Raw genomic sequence first — 23,954 nt, 5'->3', positions numbered from 1 at the left:
CCACAACGGTATTAAGGGCAAAACATCTTAAATTACAACAGTAAGATTTTAAGATAGCCAGGAAGACGAAATGAAATAGATACTAAAATAAACCACAAAATAAATGTGTACGTATGTTCTTTCCATATAGTAGAGGATATACTCTTCTATTTGAGAAGATTTTGCAGAGACACAAAGAATATAGCGACACTTCCTAGCTCTTTTTATAGGTTTCAGGAGGCTTCTTTTTAGTCAAAGCCTATGATGCTGAATTCAACTTGTCCACTAGATGACCCTAATACATGCCAAGTATCTTTTAACTAGTCAAGAATTTATTCCCATGATAAAATAAAGTACGGTGTATTTAACTATACATGTGATTGAAGAAGTCTTCTTCTAAAGGAAAACCATGAAGTGATTATCTGAAAAGCATAATAACAAATTGATTACCTAATAGATGGAAAAATGAACATGATCTTTTGTCTCCACTCCATTCCGACACTCTCTCAAAAGACAGAAGAGGAAAGTAAAAGTTATAAATCCACATGAAAATAAAGAGTGGAAGAAGAAAACAACAGCAGACCAAATCACAGTTTCAGGAAGTTGGCAGCCGTTGGCTGAGTGTGACTGGCTAGAAAAACACTGAAACCCACACACCAACAGAGGGAAGACCAGCAAGAAGCCAGCAACCCCACCTCAGAACCCTGGGAGTCAGAGATCAAAAGTTCTTCCAGGGGCCTGGAAAAGCAGGAGGCAGGGTGAACTGAAAAGAGAATAAAATTGAGGAAATCTGCATACTGGCCTACAAGACCTCCCAGCCTTTTTCCCCCTCATTTCCCACAAATCTACCCCTTACAAAACGAGTGATCAATAGATCCTACTATAATACTAACATGTGACAAGCCTGCCAGAATTGTCTTGCTCCTCACTTGTTAATCCTCCAGGGAAGCTTACTGTTCACCAGGATTCCCCACTTCCCACCACAGTCAGCTTTCCATTCGCAGTCTTAAATATAAACAGACAACCAAAGATCAACAGACATTATAGGAAAGCCTCCAACATAAGAGGCATATCCCAAAGCAAAAAGTGGGGGTGGCAGAACTTAGAGGAAACAGAGACAAAAGAAAAAAAATTCAAATAAACTGTAATTAGTATCCTCTGAAAAAGAAGAAAAGCTGTTGGACACATGAAACATTGAAAAGTGCTATCACAAAGAGTTTGTTGTTGTTGTTGTTGTTGTTGTTGTTTTAGAGACAGGGTCTCACTATGTTGCCCAGCCTGGCCTTGAACGTCTAGACTCAAAAGATCTTCCCGCCTGAGCCTCCTGAATAGCTTGGACTACAGGCATGTGCCACTGTGCCCAGATTTTTTTTTTGGTGTTGTTTGTTTGTTTGTTTTAACAAAAGAAACAATCAGAGAATGAGAAGGAGGTTCTTGGAAATTAAAAACATAACAAGAATGGTGCTTGCTTTGGCAGCACATATACTAAAATTGGAACAATACAGAGAAGATTAGCATGGCGCCTGCGCAAGGATGACACGCAAATTCGTGAAGCATTCCATATTTTTTTTAATTTTAAATAAAAAATGAAAAAAAAAACAAGAATGAAAACTTCAATAGAAAGATTAGAAGACGGCTGGGCATGGTGGCTTATGCCTATAATCCCAGCAGTCTGGGAGGCTGAGGCAGGTAGATTGCTTGAGCCCAGGAGTTCAAGACCAGCCTGGCAAATATGGTGAAACCCCATCTCTACAAAAAATACAAAAATTAGCTGGGCATGGTGGCACTCACCTATAATCCCAGCTACTCGGGAGGCTAAGGCAGGAGAATATCTTGAACTGGGGGACCTGGGAGGCAGAGTTTGCAATGAGCTGAGATCATGCCACTGCACTCCAGCCTGTGCTACAGACAGAGCGAGACTCTGTCTCAAAAAAAAAAAAAATTAGCCGAGTGTGGTGGCACATGCCCATAATCCCAGCTACTCCAGAGGCTGGGGCAGGAGAATTGCTTGAGCCCAGGAGGAAGAGGTTGCAGTGACCTGAGATCATGCCACTGCACTCAGCCTGGGCAGCAGAGCTAGACATCATCTCAAAAAAAAAAAAAAAAAAAAAGAATGTATTGGATGCCTAACCCACATTGGAAACTAGAAGTCAACAGAACAATACCTGGGAAATGTTAAGAGTAAGTTACATTTACACCTAGAATTCTATACCCCAATTGAGTGTGAGGGTAGAATAGAGGTATTTTGAGACATGTACATTCTCAAAAGATTTACGTCCAATGCACTCTCCTGCAAGAAGCTACCGAAGGATGTTTTTTTACCAAAATGAAAGAATAACAAATCAAGGCAGAAGAAGACCTGGAATCCAGAACACATGAACTCTAACCTAGGAGGGTGACAAAGTGTGAAGCCAAGTGTCAAGAGGAAACTGTGCAAGAGGAAACTGTGCAGCTTTGTTCTTTTTTGTTTAGGATTGCTTGGGCTATTCAGGCTCTTTTTTGGTTCCAAATGAATTTTAAAATAGTTTTTTTTTTTCTAATTCTGTGAAGTATATCATTGGTAATTTAATAGAAATATTATATAGCATTGAACCTGTAAATTGCTTTGGGCAGTATGGCGATTTAACGTATCAGTTCTTCCTATCTTTGAGCATGGAATGTTTTTCTACTTGTTTATGTCATCTCTGATTCCATTGAGCAGTGTTTTGTAATTCTCGTTGTAAATATCTTTCATCTCTCTGGTTAGCTGCATCCCTAGGTATTTCATTCTTTCAGATATTGTTGGTGTATTGGAATGCTACTGATTTTTGTATGTTAATTTTGTATCCAGAAATTTTGCTGAAGTTGTTTATCAGATCTAGGAGCTTTTGGGCAGAGACTATGGGGTTTTCTTTGTATAGAATCATATAATCTTCAAACAGGGATAGTTTGACTTCCTCTCTGGATGCCTTTTATTTCTCTCTCTTGCCTGATTGCTCTGCTAGGACTTTCAATACTATATTGAATAGGAGTGGTGAGAGAGGGCATCCTTGTCTTGTTCTGTTTTTCAAGGGGAATGCTTCAAGCTTTTGCCCATTCAGTACAATCTTGGTTTGGGGTTTGTCAAAGATGGCTCTTATTATTTTGAGATAGTTTCTTCCATGCCTGGTTCTTTGAGGATTTTTTAAAATGAAGGCATGTGGAATTTTATTGAAAGACTTTTCTTCACTACTGAGATGATTATGTGGCTTTTGTTTTCAATTCTGCTTATGCTGTAAACCAAAAAGTAAAGGTAAAGGACGTGCCCATGACACAGCCTCCAGAGGTCCTGACCACATGTGCCCAAGGTGATCAGGGCACAGCGTGGTTTTATACATTTTAGGGACATATTAGACATCAATCAATATATGTAAGATGTACATTGGTTAAGGCCAGAAAGGCAAGACAACTGGAAGAGGGGAAGGGACTTCCAGGTCATAGATAGATAAGAAACAACCAGTTGCATTCTTTTGAGCTTCTGATTAGCCTTTCTCTGAATGCACAATGTACAGGAATAGTCATTTATGGCTTATTCTGGCTTAGTGAAGTAATATGGCAAATGAAACAATCAGATATGCATTTGTCTCACATGAGCAGGATGACTTTGAGTTCTGCCTGTCCTTTGTCTACAAGGAGTTTCCCTGTTGGCAAATTGTGAGGGAGGTATGTAGCTTTTTATCTTTGTAGCTATCTTATTTAGGAGTAGAATAGGAGGCAGGTTTTCCCTAAGCAGCTCCCAGTTTGACTTTTCCCTTTGACTTAGTAATTTTGGGGTCCTGAGATTCATTTTCCTCTCACAATGCAATGAATCATGCTTACTGATGTGCATATACTGAGCCAACTTTGCAACTTCACAGCTTTTTCATGTGCTGCTAGATTCAGTTTGCTAATATTTTGTTGAGGACTTTTGCATCTATGCTCAACAAGGATATTGGTCTGAAGTTTTCTTTTCTTCTTGTGTCTTTGCTTTGTTTTGGTATCAGGATAATGCTGGCCTTATAGAGTGAATTAGAGAGAAGACCCTCCTCAATTTTTTTGAATGGTTTCAGTAGGAATAATATCCGCTTTTCTTTATACATCTGGTAGAATTCAGCTGTGAATCTATTTAGTTACATACCTCTGGTAGAATTCAGCTGAGAATCTATCTGGGCTTTTCTGTCTGGTAGGCATTTTATTACTGATTCAATTTCAGAACTCATTACTGGTCTGTTCAGGGATTCAATTTCTTCCTGGTTTAATCTTCAAAGGTTGTGTTTTTCCAGCAATTCACCCATTTCTTCTACTTTTTCTGCTGGTGTACATAGAGGTTTTTGAAGTAGTCTCTGAGGGATTTTTGTATTTCTGTGAAGTTGGTGATAACATCCCCTTTGACATTTGTTTATCTGGATCTTCTTCCTTTTTTTCTTTATTAGTCTAAATAGCAGTCTATCTTATTATTTCAAAAAACCAATTCCTGGACTCACTGACTGCTTGTACTTTTTTTTTTTTTTTTTTTTTTGCATTTTAATTTCCTTCAGTTCAGCTCTGATTTTGGTTATTTCTTGTCTTCTACTAGCTTTAGGGTTGGTTTGCTCTTCTTTCTCTAGTTCCTCTAGGTGTGATGGTATGTTGTTAATTTGAGATCTCTCTAACTTCAATGTGGGCATTTAGCACTATAAACTTCCCTCTTAACACTGTTTTAGCTGCATCCTTGAGATTCTGGTATGTTGTATCTTTGTTCTCATTAGTTTCAAAGAATTTCCTGATTTCTGCCTTAATTTCATTGTTTACCCAAAAGTCATTCAGGAGCACATTGTTTAATTTCCATGTAATCATATGGTTTTGTTTTGAGTGATTTTTTTCTTTCTTTCTTTCTTTTCTTCTCTTTCTTTCTTTCTTTTCTCTTTTAGAGATGAGGTCTCAGTATACTGCCCAGGTTAGTTGTGAATTCCTCAGTTCAAGCAATATTCCTGCCTCAGCCTCCCAAAGTGGTGGGATTATAGGCTGAGCCAGTGCACCTGGCCGTGATTTTCTTAATATTGATTTCTATCTTTATTCCACTGTGACCCAAATTTTGGATTCTGTGCATTTGCTGAAGATTGTTTCATGGCCAATTGTGTGGTCAATATTAGAATATGTGTCATATGCAGATGAGAATGTATATTTTGCTTTTTGAAGTGGAGAGTTCTGTAGATGTCTATTACGTCCATTTGGTCAAGGGAAAAGCTCAGGTCTTGAATATCTTTGTTGGTTTTCTTCCCCACTGATCTATCTAATACTGTCAGTGAGGTGTTGAAGTCTCCAACTATTATTGTGTAGTTATCGAAGTCTCTTCATAGATCTCTAAGAACTTACTTTATGAATCTGGGTGCTCCTGTGTTGGGTGCATATATGTTTAGGATAGTTAGGTCTTCCTGTTGAATTGAACCTTTCATTATTATGTAATGCCCTTTTTAAAAAAAATCTTCATTGATTTAAAGTCTGTTTTGTCTAAAACTAAAATAGCAACCATTGCTTTTTTCTGTTTTCCCTTTGCTTGGTAAATTTTTCTCCATCCCTTTACTTTGAACCTATAGATGTCATTGCATGTGACAGGAGTCTCTTGAAGACAGCATACAACTGGATCTTGCTTCTTTATCCAACTTGCCACTCTGTGCCTTTTAATTGAGGCATTTAGTCTATTTACATTCAAGGTTAATATTCATACATGCAGATTTTATCATGTCATCATGTTGTTAGCTGGTTATTTTGTGGACTTGTTTGTGTGGTTGCTTTATGTACTTAAGTGTCTTTTTCTAGTAACCAGTAATGGTGGTTTCTTTCTATATGTAGCACTCCCTTAAGGATCTCTTGTAAGGTAAGTCTGGTGGTAACAAAGGTCCTTAATGTTTGCTTGTCTGAAAAGGATCTTATTTCTCCCTGGCTTATCTTAGTTATCTTAATCTTAGTTTGGCTGATGTAAAATTTTTAGTTGGAATTTTTCTGTTAGAATGCTGAATATAGGCCCCCAATCTCTTCTGGCTTGTAGGGTTTCTGCTGAAATGTCTGCTATTAGGCTGATGGGATTCCCTTTATAGGCAAACTTCCCCTCCTCTCTATCTGCCTTTACCATTTTTTCTTTCATTTTGACCTTGGAGAACTTGAGTACTATGTGTCTTGGAGATGGTTGTCTTGTGTAGTATCTCACAGGGGTTCTCTGCACTTCCTAAATTTGAATGTTGGCCCCTCTAGCAAGGTTAGGAAAAATTCCATGGATATACCCTGAAATATTTTCCAAGTTGCTTCCTTTCTCTCTCTTCCATAGATGCTGATGAATCACAGATTTCTTCCATTTACATAATCCCATATTTCTCAGAAGTTTTGTTCATTCTTCTTTAATCTTTTTTTCTTCATTTTGTCTGACTGAGTTATTTCGAAGAACCAGTCTTCAAGCTCTGAGATTCTTTCCTCAAGTTGGTCAATTCTCTGTTAATATTGCAATTATATTCTGGAATTCTTAAAGTGACTTTTTCATCTCTATCAGATCAGTATGGTTCTTTCTTAAAATAGCCATTTTGTATTTTATCACCTGCATCATTTTATTGTATGCCTAGAATCCTTGGATTGGGTTTCAACTTTCTCCTGAATCTCAATTATCTTTATTTCTACTCATATTCTGAATTTCAATGCTGTCACTTCAGCTCTTTGAGCCTGCTTAAGAACCACTGCTTGGGAACTAGTGTGGTCATTTGGAAGAAGACACTATGGCTTTTTGAGTTGCCAGAGTTCCTAAGCTGGTTCTTTCTCATTTGTATGGGCGACATTCCTTCTCATTTGTATGGGCGATGTTACTTTAATCTTTGAAGTTGCTGTCCTTTTGATGAGTTTTAATTTTTTTTTTTTGCTTTTATCTTCTTTGATGCCCTTGGGATTTTGATTGTTATATAAAGTGGGTTCGGTTGACTGTCTTCATTTCTGGAAGATTTTAGGAGACCAAGGATCAGCTCAGCACTTCTGCATTGCATGCTATAACTCTGGGGGCTGGTATTGGGCCACTGGCTTTGTCCTCTGGCTGCTGGAGGTTAGGAACCTGCTGTGGTGGAAGGGCACAGGTGTTCCCAGACCACTGGCAACATTACTCCAATGGGTGGTGCCAGCCAAAGTGCTTCTCTGGGGCAGTGGTAGCAGGACCCATTCTTGTTCACATATGCCAACAACAGTGGCAGCACAGCGGGGTCCTTGCTCAGCAGCTTAGGTGGGTGCTAGTGGGCACCGGGCTACTGGCCTTTGTGTATGCATTCACACTGGTGGTTGTGTATGCACAGGGGGAAGGCACCAGTGGGGACAGGGCTGCCGACTCCATGTGTGTGTTTTTACTGGTAGCGGCAGCAAAGGTAGCAGGGTAGAGAACATGGCCATGGCTTCCATGCACTCACATCAGCAACAATGGCATGGTGGTATACATGGGCACACCCATACCAGAGAAGGAGGGCAGGCACCATGCTGGCTAAGCCGTATGGAGTGGACATGGGCAAATGAGTGCAGGCAAAGTGACATGAGGAAGGCTGCAGTCAGGGGAGGGTGTGGGTGGGTTGGTGCACCACAACACTGGCTGCTCTTCTGGAGCTCTTTGATGGTATGACAACAAAGGATCTATGATGTGGATCTACATAACATACCCCAGTTGGGCATCTGAAGCTGCAATGCAAGCAGACTTGGATGGGCCAAGAAGAGACAGTGGGGCACTCAGATAAGACTGGTCACATCTCACGGGCAAGACTGTCCTGCTCTGTTCAGATCCAATAGTTCCTCTAAGGCTAAACTCTCCATGGTGAGTCTTGAGAGACGGGCATCCCTGGCCATGCTCTACTTCAGATACTCATGCTCTAAACCCCCTGGGCTCCTTGCAGGCTGGAGTACTGACTCTACTACCTCACTAAGCAGCTATCTCTGCCAGCTCAAGTGTCCATGGGGGTCATGGGGTCTCTTGCTGCCAGGATTCCAGAAGTCCACAGTGAGAGTGGGTCACTCCTTGCCCATTCAACTCAGCCTTTCCCCAAGAGTCACCGGGGGCCAGGAATAAGTCCTAGTGTGCAGAGGCCCCAAGCAGTGTTCCCAGCTTCCTCTCCCTTCAGCCCAGTATCTGTCTCCTCCCTCTGTCCACTCTTAATGCCATTCCTCCAAAGATCTGCTAACTGTGCAGCAGCCTTCCTGATGTCCTGGTCTCTCAGTGACAGATGTTCCTCCTGGATGCATCTAGCTGGCCATCTTGAATCTTAAATTTCTTAGAGAGGATAAAGGTATTGTGATTAAGTATATTTAAATTACCAGCATGGGTAATAGAAAAGGAAGAAAAAAAGAAAGACTTTTCACCAAAAAGGTGAGTTTGAAGGAATGAATGCTTTCCAGGTGGGAGAAAGGGCATCCCAGGATAAAGGTACATAAGTAGGAAGGTACAGGGTGAGAACAAAACATAAGCTCTTCCAGTCATTGGACAAACATTGTATGAGGACTACTATGTGCATAATCCTTAGCACTGAAATTATGTGACAGAAGTGAACAAGCACGGAGAGCAGTGAACAAGGGCCAACCTCCCTGCCTTAGAGGTTTTGCATTCTAGTGGTAGGGGTGGAAGAAGGGAGGGCTGGAGAGGCCAGATAATAATGATGAGTGGAGAGCCTTCCAGGCAGAAAGAACTCCCTCTCGTATTCTAAGGAAAAATGTGCCAAGGTGTGTCAGAACAACAGCTGGGAAGCCAATGTGCTTAGAAGGGAGAAATCTATGACAGAACAGCAGGAGAGAGGAGAGAAGGTTCCAGAATTACTGACAGGGTTTTAGGACATGATCTGAATTTTGGCTTTTATTAATAATATGAACTCATTGAGGAAAGGAATGGGATGAGATGACCCACTGATAAAGCTGTTAAAAGAATCACTTTGGCTTCTTTGGTGAAAACAGACTTCAGTGAACATGGGTAAAAGCAGAAAGGCCAATTAGGAGGCCACTGTGTCACAAGTGCTGATAGGCTGAGAAAGGTAAAGTGTGAGAATTAACCAATGGTAGAGTCACAGTGACCTTGATAGAAGCAGGTCTGGTGATGCGGCAAGGATGAAACCTGGTTTGAGTGGCTCCAACAAAGAATGGAAAGAGAGGAATTAAGAAAATGTTGAGATGCGTCTATTCCATTTAGTGCTGCAATAAAGTAATATCTGAGGCTGGATAACTTACAAGGAAAAAAAAATTGGCTGGGTGCAGTGGCTCAGGCCTGTATTTCAAGCACTTTGAGAAGCCAAGGCAAGGGGAATTACTTGAGTCCAGGAGTTTTTAGCCTAGCCTGGATAATACAGAAAAACCCTTTCTCTACAAAAAAAAAATTTTTTTAAATTAGCCAAGTATGGTGGCATGCACCTCTAATCCCAGCTACTAGGAAGGCTGAGGTGGGAAAATCACTTGAGCCTGGGAGGTCAAGGCTGCAGTGAACTGAGATGGTGCCACTGCACTCCAGCCTGGGTGACAGAGTGAGACCCTATCTCAAAAAAATCAATTGATATTAATTGATAACATAGAAGGAGGGAACAATCGCTGCTTTAATTACCTTGAATAAATGAAAGAAGAGCTCTTGCGCACAAGTGAAAGGGCTGCCCTTAGCTAGGACCCATAGGTCCCCCATGGACAGTCCACCCACAGAAACACAAGGGAATGCAGAGTATGTAGACCCAGGTGCAGAAGGTGGGTGGACAAGTGGTGAGGGCCATAGAGTTCTGTTCAGATCACTTCTGTTTTCTTAAGGAAACTGACCGAGTGAAGATGGGAGAGGTATGAGAGGTCTAAAGAAAGAAGGGAAGTATCTAGAAGAGTGTGTTTATCAGAAAAGTTATCTAGGAGAATGTGAACGTTCCCGGGAAATGTGTGCTTACCACACAGAATTAAGGGTCCACTCGAGGTTGGGGTCATTTAGAGTGAGCCCGGGCAGCATGGCTGTGTGTCTTTCTGCAATTATATTATGTTGGGCAGGTTTAGTTGGGAGCTCAAAGTTATGCAAGGGAGTGATTATAAGGACCGACAGTGGAATTTAAGCTAGGTAAAGAGAATAGTGAGAATATAATGTGGGGTGAAAAGAACTAGGAAGAATGAGCTGCAAAGATTAGAAGTGGTGCATGTTCTCATAAGTTTGTGTTGAACAACGAGAACATATGGACACAGGGAGGGGAACATCATACACTGGGGTCTGTTGGGGGTTGCAGGGCTAGGGGATGGATAGCAGGGGTGGAGAGATTGAGAAGAGATAACATTAGGAGAAATACCTAATATAGGTGACGGGGGGGATGGATGCAGCACACCACCACGGCATGTGTACACCTACGTAACAATCCTGCAAGATCTGCACATGTACCCCAGAACTTAGAGTATAATAAAAAAATAAAAATTAAAAAATCAAAATACATGTATCAATAAATAAAAATTTATGTATAAATAAAAAAATACGACTTAATTTTTTAAAAAATGATTAGAGGTGGTAAAGCAAGACTGAGATGATGGCTTGGATGTGTGACACAGTTTAAAGCAAGTCCATGGGAGTAGAATGGCTGCTATAAAAAGAGAACAAAATTATTGGAAAAGGGGAAGTCAAGGAACCGTGAAACCTGGCTACTGGAAGATCCCCTACTTGGATGCTGACATCAGGTGTCACTTCAGAGAATGGCAGTGAACCTGAAGGTAAAATTCTTCAAAGAAAAAACAGGGAGAAGAACCCAGGAGGTTCATAAGTGTTTATACTATGGAAGAGTGGAGTATGCCAATCTGCTAAGGTGAGACTGAAATCTGGGGAAGGGATAGGGTGGAGGGGGAAAAATAGTCCAGAAGTGACCAGGAGGTGAAGGGAGGACTTCCACTCTGCTTCAGAGCTAGGGGTAGGAGGCCTGTGAACGGCCACACTAGAGCAGGCCACAGGGAAGCAGCAACCTCAGGACGAGCAGAGTTTCTACTACAGCAAAAAGGAGACTAGAAGGAATTTGCTTTGGGTGACCAGGTTTAGTAATACTAAAGCATCAAAACATAACATCCAGAATGAGGGTGGTAGTACATGCCTGTAATCCCTTTCTGAGGCTGAGGGCAAAATCATGTAAGCTCAGGATTACGCTCTCTCTCTCACTCTTTCTTTATATATGTATGTGTATGTGTGTGTGTGTCTAAATATACAGAATTTATGTGTATATAAAATATATAGTTTATATATAGAGTATATTTATATTCTCTATATAAAGCCATATACAATGTCAAAGTCATGCTGACAAAATTATCTATAATTCACTGTATTTTTCAAGGCAAAATATATTTAATATTTAAACCTGTAACACATTCACAACTCTTATTTTCCAAGCAGATCATGATAAACATATTCTGTAGGAACATCTCCATACCCAAGATGATACCTGCTAATAAAAGGTCGAGAATCATGGCAGAGGAAGGTGATTCAGAATTGTCTCTGAGGTGGAACCAGACAAGGTGCTGGGAAATGGGGAGAGACCAGAGACTCTCAAGGGTTTGTTTTAGGGGACAGGGAAGATGAACATGCCAATGAAGGAGATGGGGAAGAGGACAAGAAGACATAAATGCTTCAGTGAGATACAAGTTACATTTGAGATGCCTTTAGGTTAACAAGTTGGAATGTCCAGGAGCCACTGGAAAAAGGAATCTAGAATTCATAGAGTAGTGAGGCTAAAGAGACAGATTTAGGAGTCATGTGGAAGCTGAAATAGGTGAGTGGATGAAACTTCTCAGTCTGAGGCTCCAGAGGTGATGGAACAGCAGCTCACCTGGCAGTAGACAGCCTGTGCTGCTAAAAAAATAATCTTGTAATGCATTGTCTAATTTGAGTCAAAATACATTTAATATCTACTCCAGTAACATGTGTGAGCAAGTTTTTGGAAGCTGAGGCAGATTGGGGGTTACTATGCTCAGCCATATTGGACCTTAAGGAAAAAAAAAAGTCAGTAACACTGATCCTGTCTGTAGTGTTCAATAGTGTCTCCAAAAAATTCATGTCTACCCAGAGCCTCAGAATGTGATCTTATTTGGAACCAGGGTCTTTGTGACTGTAATTATTTAAATGAGGTCATACTGGATTAGAATGTGCCCTAAGTCCAGTGACTGGTGTCCTCAAAAGAAAAGGAGAGGACACAGAGACACACAGGGAAGAACTCATGGTGATGGAGGCGAAGATGAGTGCAGACAAGCCAACAAACACCAAGGATTGCCAGCAACGACCCAAAGCCAGGAGAGAGGCATGAGGTTTCCTCCTGAGAGCCCCTGGCCTCCAGAACCGACAGAAAAGAAATGTGTGTTCTTTTCTTTCCTTTTTATTTATTTATTTATTTATTTTTGAGAGGGAGTCTGGCTCTGTCGCCTAGGCTGGAGTGCAGTGGCATGATCTCGGCTCACTGCAACCTCTACCTCCCGAGTTCAAGAGATTCTCCTACCTCAGCCTCCTGAGTAGCTAGGATCACAGGTGTGCACCACCACACCCGGCTAATTTTTGTATTTTTAGTAGAGATGGGGTTTCACCATGTAGATCAGGCTGGTCTCGAATTCCTGACCTCGTGATCTGCCCACCTCAGCCTCCCATGCTGGGATTACAGGAGTGAGCCGCCACACCCAGTGAGAAAAGAAATGTATGTTCTTTTAAGCCACCCAGTTTTTGGTACTTTGTTACAGCAGCCCTAGGAAAATAATATACTGTCTTTATCTGAAACTTTGATATTTTATTATGGATTGCTTGGCATTAGGTTTAATTTTCTTTAATACTAAATGAAAATATTTATTTGGATTACTGAGTTTTTTGGCATAGCCTTAAATTTTACAGCTGAAGCAAGTGCTTCACTCACCTTGCCCTACTCCCAGCCCTGGGAATGTTTTAATTACTTTTATTAAGATATCAACAGGCAAGTTTCTTCTCAGTCTATTTCCAGACACACATATATATCCAAATAACAAAGAGTAAAAGTAAGCAAGATTTCTAAATAAAAGGGCTTTCAACAGGGAATGATTACATGTTCTCCCTCACTGAAGAAAAACAACCCATCTCAGAAGGGACACAGATATTGGCATAACGTGTTTAAAAACAGCAGCCAGTCTGTTAATTCCATCTGCTTCCCATGAGAAAGAAAATCATCCCATGACAGTTTAATTGGCCTTTGCCCACATGTAGGGGTTTTATGAATATGTAGACACTTTCGGAAAATATCTAAAGAAAACTATTCAGAGTTGAATATGAGTAAGGTTGGATGGAGTAAGTGGCAGCTTTTAAACATTGTCCTAAGTTTTTTTTATACTCTTCCTGGAGAGCTGGAGCAGGTAGGGTCTATAGCCACACCTCTTGACTATGGGCAGGCTTGTGACTGCTTCAACCCACAGACCACTGTGGACACGATACTGAAGCTGGGTACTATCTTAGGCAATGCAGCCTTGTGCACTAGAACACTCACACTTGAAACCCTGAGCTGCCTTGTAAAAGGTCTGACTACCCTGAGATCACACTAGCTGTAAGGAAACCAAGTCACATAAGGCAGCCAGGTGTGAGTGTTCCCATTGGCGGTTCTAGTCTTTGAGCCAGCCCAGCTTGAGAGATGAGACCTTAGACCACAAGAAGGGAAGATTAACTACTCCTGTCATGTCTGATCTGACTTTCCCCAAAATCCATGAAAGTAAAAAATAGTTGTTTCAAGATGCTTAATTTGGACCAATTTGCTATGTAGCAAAAGTAACTGCAACAGAGTATGAGTCAAAGACATTTGTATCAATATGAATTAATAGATTAATTATCCAAAATATTTCAATCATCTACAGAATAGATGTGTGAAAGTTCACAATACTTTGGAATAAAATATTTTCTAAATAATCTGAAGTAAAACATTATTTGCAAACATGCAAATGCATGTTGTCCCACTAGAGGTTTTCTATTATAGCTTCAGAGTAGTTAAACATACAAACACCAATCCCTTGCTAATAATTCTGTTCAAACTGCTTAATTGTGAACGCTTCTGTCTTCATTGTAAAGCAGAAGGATAAGGTTAATAAATCTTGTCCTGTGAGCTCTCATTTCAAATTTTATCCCATGAGTGCAGATGTTGTTAAAATGTATTCTCAAGCTTCCCAATGAGTTGATTAGTACTTTTCTGATGAGGACATTCTTTCATGTCTGTATGTTCTAAAGTTTTAGCAGTAAAAATGTCAACACTACTGCTGATTTTAAAGACTAATACAATCATTTGTTTGTATTTTAAAACTACAAAATTAAATTAATCTCCAACAATGCTCCTGCTTCCTCCTCCCCATTAAAATGCTGTATACAGTAAGGATAATAAAGTCCTTTACATATATAAAACTGTCCTTGGAATAAGCAAGCTTCATGTTTCTACCATCCTGACACCCAGGTTTCCAACTACTTTATGGTTCACTTATAAAACTCAAAGAACCACCACCTTGGAAGGTAGAATTTTTTGAAAAAGAGAACAAGATCAAATAATGGCTGCTTCTGATTTGTAGACGTGATGGTAGGAATATATCATTACATAGATATGGGAATAATCTGTCTTAACATAAATGTTTAGATTGAAGATCATAGATAGTATCATCTTTTGTTTTCACTATCCACCTACCAAATGTTACCAAAATGAACAATTATTTTTAAATCACGGAATACAGAGCATTTTATTTTCTTTCAATATAGGTGCCTGAAACATATATCAAACCAGGAATACCCTCAAATGCTTTATCAAAATATACGTTCCAATCAATTTCTGCAACTTATTGCTGGCCAATTACAAACACCAAAGAAACAAATTGGGGCAGGCACGGTGGCTCACGCCTGTAATCCTAACACTTTGGGAGGCCAAGGAGGGTAGATCACAAGGTCAAGAAATCGAGACCATCCTGGCCAACATGGTGAAACCCCGTTTCTACTAAAAATACAAAAATTAGCTGAGTGTGGTGGCACATGCCTGTAGCCCTAGCTGCTTGGGAGGCTGAGGCAGAAGAAACGCTTGAACTGGGGAGGTAGAGGTTGCAGTGAGCCAAGATCTCACCACTGCACTCCAGCCTGGTGACAGAGCAAGACTCCGACTCAAAAAAAAAAAAAAAAAAAATACAAAAATTAGCCAGGTGTAGTGGCACCCACCTGTAGTCCCAGCTACTGGGGAGTCTGAAACACCAGAATCGCTTAAACCTGGGAGGCGAAGGTTGTAGTCAGCCAAGATCTCACCACTGCACTCCAGCTTGGGCAACAGAGTGAGACTTTCACAAAAGAAAGAGAGCGAGAGAAAAAAAAAATTGGTAATAAGAGAGCACAGTTTGGTCAATTATTATATTTTAGCAAATTCTACTATTCATTATAAATTGTAAATTAGTTCTTTATTACACGTTTGGAGACTAGAAAATTGGAAATAGCAACAGTTCTGCCTTCTTGGAGGTGTATAGTCTTAGACAAGTAACTTTATGAGTTTTAGCTTCCCAACTGTAGATCAAAGGTAACAACATTCACTGGCAGAACTGGGAACAGGTGCCACCACACTGAAAACGCTACCGAAAAGGCCATGAAATCTGAAAACACTGATACTTTATTATTTCACAGAATAGTTCACAATACTTTGTCATTAAATAGACGATGAACGTCTGTGATTACTTCTGGGACAGCTAAAGCTACAGATTTATTCCTAAAAGACACAAATCATCTAAGGAAATGCATTATAGATGAATGTGCAATGATTGGAAATGTGTTTCCTAGATTTTGTAGAATCCACAGCCATGTTATTTGGAATTGAGTTTTGCAACATTTTAAGTACCTCTCTGCTTATATAGATGGTGTTTCTCCTGTTTCTGTTTTTGTTGTTGTTGTTTTTGTTTTGAGACTGGGAGACTGGGTCTCACTCTGTTGCCCGGGCTAGAGTGCAGTGGTGCAAAGGGGCCTCCGCCTCGGACTCCCAAAGTGCTAGGATTACAGGGATGAGCCACGGACCCAGGCTCTCTGGTTCTAAATAACTTCCCTACACCCTGCACTCCCTCTTCTACTGACCCCATGTCTCCTTCTCTTTGCTTCACCATTCACACACACTCCTACTTTAACAGGACAGCCGTGGGAGAAAACAGAGGGTGGCTTTTACCAGAGGAGGTTTTATGTCTATCTGTATATGAACTTTTTCACTCCCTAAAAAACAAGCTTAAGACAAGAAAACAAGACTTATTGAAAATAAATTTTTAAAATTATTCCATTTCCTTTTATGGCCTTTTAAACAAAAGGTTGGCTCCACCATCAAGAAAACAGGAGACAGAGGAAGCAAAGCGGAAGGGGAATGGAGATAAGGGAAACGCAGGAAAGGAACCAAAAACATGGAAGAGCGAGAAAAGACAAGTGAGAGTAGAAGACAAGAAAAAAGGCCCTGAACGGCAAGATACGGCGGGTCCTAAGGGCGGCGATATTCAAGCAGGCAGTGGTGGTGTCCTGATGAAAGCAGTGACCCGAACTCCACCTCTCTTAGGCAAGTCACAGAAATCTTTGTGCCTATTTAATTAGCTGTAAATTGCAGATAAAACCTTCGGCCCTTGTAAGTTTATTTATTTTCTAATGCACTTAGATTTTCATTCGGTCTTTAGTTTACGAAACGATTAACCGTTTCTCGTAGCTCTTTAACTGCTTTTGACGCCCGGCCTTTCAAGATGCTATTCCTGGGTAATTCAAATGAAAATTAAAATAAAATTACATTAATTTCATCACGCTAGGTCGGGCTCGGTAGCTCATACCTGTAATCCCAACACTTTGGGAGGCCGAGGCGGGTGGATCACAAGGTCAGGAGATCAAGACCATCCTGGCTAACACGGTGAAATCCCGTCTCTACTAAAAAAAAAAAAAAAAATTAGAAGGGCATGGTGGCGGGCACCTGCAGTCCCAGCTACTCGGGAGGCTGAGGCAGGAGAATCGCTTGAACCCAGGAGGCGGAGGATGCAAGGAGCCAAGATCATGCCACTGCACTCCAGCTTCGTGACAGAGCGAGACTCCGCCTCAAAAAACAAACAAAACTCATCAAGCCAGAATGGGCATTACACCTCCCAGCCTCCATATCAAAAGTTGTCATTTCATATGGCTGGCATTCCACTTTCTCGCAGTTCACACGCTGAGAGAACGCATGAACACAAAAAGCTTCCAAATAAACCTGACAGTGAACACATTTTGCAGTTACTTCCTTTTAACAGAACTCCCAGGTTAAAAGGTGATGAACTAGCGCGAGGGGTGCCCGCGTTTTACTCTTTTAGGAAATGGAGAGCTTAAAGGTTTAATTTGAAGTTTCAGGAAACGGCAAAATTACTTTTACTTTTGCTCAGACCCAGAATGTGTCAGGAGAGCGGCAACAGAGACGGACTAAGCCCACACGATTCTGCGGCTTACGTCACAAGCGGCTGGCGCCGCCGGAGGCCAAGGGAAGCGACCGCCTACGTCACGTCCGCGCAGGGGCAGAACAAGGGCGGGCAAGTTAGATCCGGCTTCCGGATGCAGTGACTGGCGGAGGGATCCACTCCACCGCAAAAGCCAGAAGCTCAAGGCACCGCTCATGCTTCCGGAGGCCTCAGATTTGCAGTTTTTCCGGTTCGTAAGCCGCTCTTCCGGCGAGTCCCCTGGGCTTCCGAGAAATTACGAAGTGGGTGCGCTCCTCCTTCTCGACCGTTGTGAAATCAACTCGCCTACCCTGGAACCTGCTGCCGGGTCTTGTACATGTTGCGTGGCAAAGCTGATCGCGATCGTGCCTGTCCTGGACGCCTTGCGGATTGGAGGGGGGGCCGCCGGACCTGCAAGGGTTGTGGGGGACTCAGGCCACTTGTCTGACGGGGCGTGGGCAGCAGACTATCACTGAGCCCCAGGCAACGGGAAAGGGGAATCTGACCAGCCCCCTCAAGAAAGTTACCCCACAGTGAGCCCTCCAGGAAACCGACCTCCCTACTTGACCTTTGATGGCCCTTTGGGGCCTTGTGACGATTATGGTATCGCCAAAATCCTTCCGTGAAAATTGGAAATGCCATAATAATACTTCAAATTCACATATCCCAAAGCAAGCAGTGTGTTACGAGGTTTCTTATTCAGAAGATGAGGGGCAGAGCGAAAAGCAAATGATAATCGTGGCTTTCACTTTTAAAAACTGTTCTTAGGCAGCGCGGGTGGGGAGAAGGGGGCTGTATAGATACGTTGGAGGGTGAGGGTGAGGCGGGAGGTTTGCTGGAGCCCAGGAGTTTGAGGCCAGCCTGGGCATCATAGTGAGACCTTGTCTCTAAAAAGAAATGTTCCTGAAAGTTTTCATGACAAGGGAGTCGATGCTTTTCCATCTTATGACTTTAACCTACTGCCACCTTTCTCCCTGAACTCGGTCAGCCCAGGGAAGAGTCCAGGTTGGGATTTATATTTACAGATCCAAAACTTAGGCCAAGAGATCTTAAATCCCATGACAAAACAGTGCCTAAAAGAGCTGACAACCAGATCCAGCTTTTGAGTTTGAATCTGAGATCATCCTGCTCAGAGCAAGATTGATTGAATGAATATGAATGAATTCTAGATATAAAAATATATGGTCCACAGCCACACCACCCTGAACTTGCCCTATTTCCTCTGATCTTGGAAGCTAAGCAGGATCGGATCTGCTTAGCTTATCTTTGACTGGGAGACCACCTTGAAACACCGGGTGCTACAGGCTTTTGAAAAAGGAAATATATATATATATAGATATAGATATATAGATCATTCCCTAAATTTTTAATTCTGAAAATTAGGTATACACTAGATATTTTTATATCTAAAGGCAAGACAGTAATCCAGCCAACATTTTACACTCTTCCCTCCTTCTCACCTTAAGAAATAATTGAGGTGGGTTTTTTGTTGTTGTTGTTTTGTTTTGAGACGGAGTTTCACTCTTGTTGCCCAGACTGGAGTGCAATGTCGCGATCTCGGCTCACAACATCCTATGCCTCCCGGCTTCAAGCAAGTCTCCTGTCTCAGCCTCCCAAGTAGCTGGGATTACAGGCGCCCACCACCACACCCAGCTAATTTTGTATTTTTAGTAGAGACGGGGGTTTCACCATATTGGTGAGGCTGGTCTCAAACTCCCGACCTCAGGTAATCCACCTACCTCGGCCTCCCGAAGTGCTGGGATTACAGGCATGAGCCACCCACCTGGCCAATTCAGGTGTTTTGTTTTGTTTTGTTTGAGATGGAGTCTCCCTCTGTCGCCCAGGCAGGAGTGCAGTGGCGCGATCTCGGCTAACTGCAACCTCTTGCCTCCCAGGTTCAAGCAGTTCTGCCTCAGCCTCCTGAGTAGCTGGGATTACAGGCGCCCACCACCATGCCTGGCTAATTTTTGTATTTTTAGTAGAGACGGGGTTTCACCATCTTGGCCAGACTAGTCTTGAACTCCTGACCTCATGATCCACCTGCTGCGGCCTCCCAAAGTGCTGGGATTGCAGGGGTGAGCCACGGCACCTGGCCTAATTCAGTTGTTATTTAAGAGATGAGGTCTCCTTATGTTGCTCAGGCTGGACCTGAACTCCTGGGGTCAAGTGATCCTCTCACCTTAGCCTCCTGAGTAGCTGGTACTACAGCTGTGCCCAACCACACCTGCCTTAACTGGGTTGTTTTTGAGAGTCCAGTGATAGTATATGAAAACAGTATGTAAACTATAAAAATTCTGTATCCGATGTAAGTCGTTACTCTCAAGACTAGGATGTAGGTAACTGAACTGTTCCCTGATAGAAAAGAAAAATCTTGTTCTGTGGTATTTTTAAGATGAGGCTCATAAGCAATATCCAGTTGTGTGCTGTATGCCTGTGCCTGCCCGTGTGTGTGTGTGTGTGTGACAGTGACACTATAAAGAAACATTTCCCTGAGGCAAAACTAGACTAGGTCTCCAGTGACTTCAATGTTACAATGTACAGAATTTAAATCAAAATTCCCTGTAAAGCACCTTGTGGTATATCTGGAGAAAGCTTGTTCTTTTAGTATTAAGGTATCATTGTTTTCACTGTGGTAACAAATGATAACTTGTTCTGGAGAACCAACATACAGTAGAGCCTTAGTGTGGCCATGGAAGAACACTAGTCTGAGCATCAAACAAACCACAGTTCTAATTTCACTTCTGCCACTGGATCTAAAACTTGGTCAAGTCCTTTCACATCTCTGAACTTCCATTTCTTTGCATTTAATGGTCTTTGTTCCTCTCCTCTATGCTCCTGTAGTATTCTGCCCTTTCATGTAGCATTCTGTGTACTCTACTTGTTCACCACTTTGGTCTTAGTACCTAGCATAACATAGTTTAGTGAATACTCACTAGAGGTTTGTTAAAGTCATTTTAACTGTACAAAATTTCATTATGGGCCATTTTTCTTTGAAACTAGTATTTGTTATTAAGAATGCTATTTATTGTGGAGGAATAATCCCATGGATTACTTATTAATTGCAAGGGTGTTAAGGTACTTTTACAATGGTGAAATCTGATGGATACCACCTTAACAAATGATAAAAATTAACCAATAATTGAACAAAAAATTGGGCATTGTATGCCCCCTGATGTGAAACCTGGAGTAGATAAAACATTACTTATGGAGTATTCCTTGAAATTTAACCTGAATATAATCATGAGGAAATAATCGGACATTCAAATTTAGTAACATGCTTCAAAGCAGTTGGCCTAGAATTGTGAAAAATATCACAAAAGACAAAAAAAAACTGCTAGAGAATTTAAACAGATATGACAACTATATGCAGGGAACTAGATGGGGTGCTGGTTTTCTTTAGTTTTATAGTGTTCAAAATAGTTAATGAATGTGTTCCTGAGAGAAAACTAATTAAAATGTGTAGGGAGCTTCAGAAAAGCTGATTCTCATTATTTATATAAGTTTCCTCGTGAAATTCTATTTCTGTTGAATGTTTATTGTGAAATGAAAACATTACTAAAAGGGGTCAGCCACTTCATTGCTCAAAATAAAATTATAACTCAATCCTTAAAATGAAAATGGAATCATATAAAAATGTCATTTCCAGGGACTTGCTAGTTCCTTTCTATTTTTAATTATTCAGGGCCATCTCCAGTCCCTGAAGTCACTGCGGTAGCCCCAGCTACTTCTCTAGCCCTCCTTCTCATGTTTTCAAGTTTGGTAATTATTAGAAACAATAACAAAAAAAATGAACTGCTAGAAAAGCTTGAAAAACTAATTGTTCTTAATGTTAGAGTTTCTGATTTATAGCTCTTGATTTTCTTGTTGAGGTAATCACTGCTTTAAACACTCTGAAGTTTCTCAGAGTCCCCTGAAATGAGGGCCTGTTCCTCAGCCCTTCACATGCCTGCCCTCACCCGCCTCTGCGGCCACATTAGTCCCCAGTATATATACATGTGGGGATTCAGTCAGGGTGGTGGCAAAAATATTAAGGGAAAAATATTAGAGAAAGTTATAGAATATAGTCTTAAACCCTTTTGGAAGGCCTAAGAGTTTTTTTCTATAGTTCTTAGCTGAAGGCAGCCTTGTCCCCTTAGTTAAATAAATTAGAGTGAAAACAAAGGAAAGTGAAGAGTTTACCTAACCAACTTGTTTACTCATGTAGTCTTAAAACCTTTGAGACAGATGGCCTTCTCAAGGGGGAAGTCAACCAGGGATATTACCAATGAATGGTGTTTGCTTTAAGGCTTGGAGCCTGTCTTTTAATGTTTTCACTCTAGTGGTGTTGACTCAAGCCTTTGTTGATTAAACTTTACTGAATAAAGGTGAGTCTCACTGGCTCATAAAGGCTGGTGGTCACAGCTGTTTACAGCACTCTCCAAGGAGTCTGCAAGTGGCCACAGACACCCAGCCAAACTAGCAAAGCATAATATTTGGGTGTCAGTGTACTTTATTCGTCCGTCATTGAGTCAGGGTCTGCAGGACAGACTCCCGCAGGTGGTGACCCCAACACACACACACACACATCACATTCTAGCACACCACAATATTCCTTGTATCAGTTTTCTACTAAGATGAGTTTAAGATTAAATAAAAAAGGAGTTATCTGTTCATGTAACTGAAAATCCCAGGGGTAGAACACAGGGCATGGCTGCAGGAGCATAAACTAAGTGTTTTAGCAGAGACCAGAGCTAGGATTTTGTTTCTAGCTCTGGTCTCTGCTCTTTTCTCTGCTGACTCCAGTCTCCAGCTTGTTCTCTTTTGTGTCAAGATGGCACTCAGTAGCTCTGTGCTTAAATCCTCATCTTAGCAATCCCAGCAAAACAGCACTTCTCTATCCTCCCTTACAAGTGTTCCAGCAAAAGGCCTGGACCTGATAGACATCCAGAACCAATCCCTGTGTGGGAGGGAAGGGGGATGGGAAGTTCAGATTAGTTCATAAACTAGGAAAGAGGTTAGTCCCACCCAAACCACATTCACTGAGAATGAAGAAGTTGCAGGTCCTCAAGGGAAAATTGAGGAAGGGAGACTGGGCACTGGGCAGGCTGAAACACAGATGTTCACTGTATTTCTCAACACATCCAGCAATCTCATACCACTCCATCTTGGCACCTGTTTTCTGTCTGTCTAAAATGCTCTTCCACATTTATCCTTCTGACCAATGCTATGTATATAGTCTTTATAACGTAGACCACATATTACCTCCTTTTTGTTACTTTCTTTGTCCAAAAAAATTCCTCCATCCTCTGAAGCATTTCCGTGCATTGCATCTGTTCCTATTATTAGCAGACTGAGCTGAAATTCATTTTCAAGTCATTGCAATTCTACAAGTCATATATGTTCAGTGTAATGTGTGTGTGTGTGTGTGTGTATCTCTAGACTCCACATTCTAGTGTACCACAATATTCCTTGTATCAGTCTTTCCGTTAAGATGGATTTATGATTAAATAAAAAGGAGCTATGTATTCATGTAACTGAAAATCCAGATGTAGAATATAGGGCATGGCTGCAGGGGTATAAATTAATATATATATTATATACATTAATATCTTTATATACACATATATTAGTTTACATATATTTAATGCCATTCAAAAAGTGGCCTGTGGCCCATGGACCTAACTCTGAACTTATTATCCATCTTCAATGAGTTAAGTGCAGAATTGAGAGTAAATATTTAGAAGCTTTTATGGTAAGTTGACAGAATAAATTGATGTCTGTTGAATCCAATGATAAACAATGCAGGCTTATATTTTCAATGTCTAAATTTCAGCTGGATGAGGTGTCTCAGGCCTGTCATCTCAGCACTTTGGGAAGCTCAGGAGTCTGAGACTAGTCTGGGCAACACAGTGCGACCCCATCTCTACAAATTAAAAATTACCCAGGCATAGTGGTGCAAACCCTGTATACCCAGCTACTTGGGAGGCTAAAGTGGGAAGATCACTTGAGCCTGGGAGGTCGAGGCCATAGTGAGTCATGATCATGCCATGGCACTCCAGCCTGGATAACAAAGCAAGACCCTGTTTCAAAAAAAAGAAAAAATTAAAAATCATTTTACTAATATCTTTATTAGATTTTTACAGAAGTATCATTCCACACTAGTTTCCAAGATGTGTTTCCTCACTATAAATAGTTTGAGAAGCATTGCAATAGAGAACTTCAGAAAGTAAAACATGAAAGGCTCCATACTCCTACCAGTATTCCCCAATCTTTCACCAAAACGATCCTGTTACCTTCCCCAAAGTTAGCAGCATCATATCTAACCTTCCAAATATATACATATTGCATTCTTTTTTCTTTTCTTTTAATTTTGAAATGGGGTCACACAATATTGTCAAGGCTGGTCTCAAACCTGAAACTCAAAAGATGCTTCAGCTTCAGCCTCCCAAGTAGTTGAGATTACAGGCACATACCACCATACCTGGCGAGATATATACATATCTCTATATGATATATACATATTGTTAATGTTATACAAAAGGTATCACACTATACACGTTGTACGGGACTTCCTTTTGTTCACTTAAGATATCTCA

General features: G+C 41.2%; 1 non-coding gene across 1 annotated transcript; it reads left to right on the top strand.

The window, feature by feature from the left end:
* The first annotated feature begins 1,440 nt into the window (after positions 1–1,440).
* LOC135276016 (U6 spliceosomal RNA) lies at positions 1,441–1,547 on the top strand. Its single transcript, XR_010343582.1, has one exon. It is a non-coding gene; the product is annotated as a U6 spliceosomal RNA (small nuclear RNA).
* The last annotated feature ends 22,407 nt before the right edge of the window (positions 1,548–23,954 follow it).

Source organism: Aotus nancymaae, unplaced genomic scaffold (genome assembly GCF_030222135.1).
Source record: "Aotus nancymaae isolate 86718 unplaced genomic scaffold, 86718_ANA_hifiasm-v0.15.2.pri h1tg000019l, whole genome shotgun sequence".
Classification (NCBI taxonomy): Eukaryota; Metazoa; Chordata; class Mammalia; order Primates; family Aotidae; genus Aotus; species Aotus nancymaae.
Note: the sequence above shows the minus strand (reverse complement) of the source record. Positions and strands in the feature narration are given on the sequence as shown.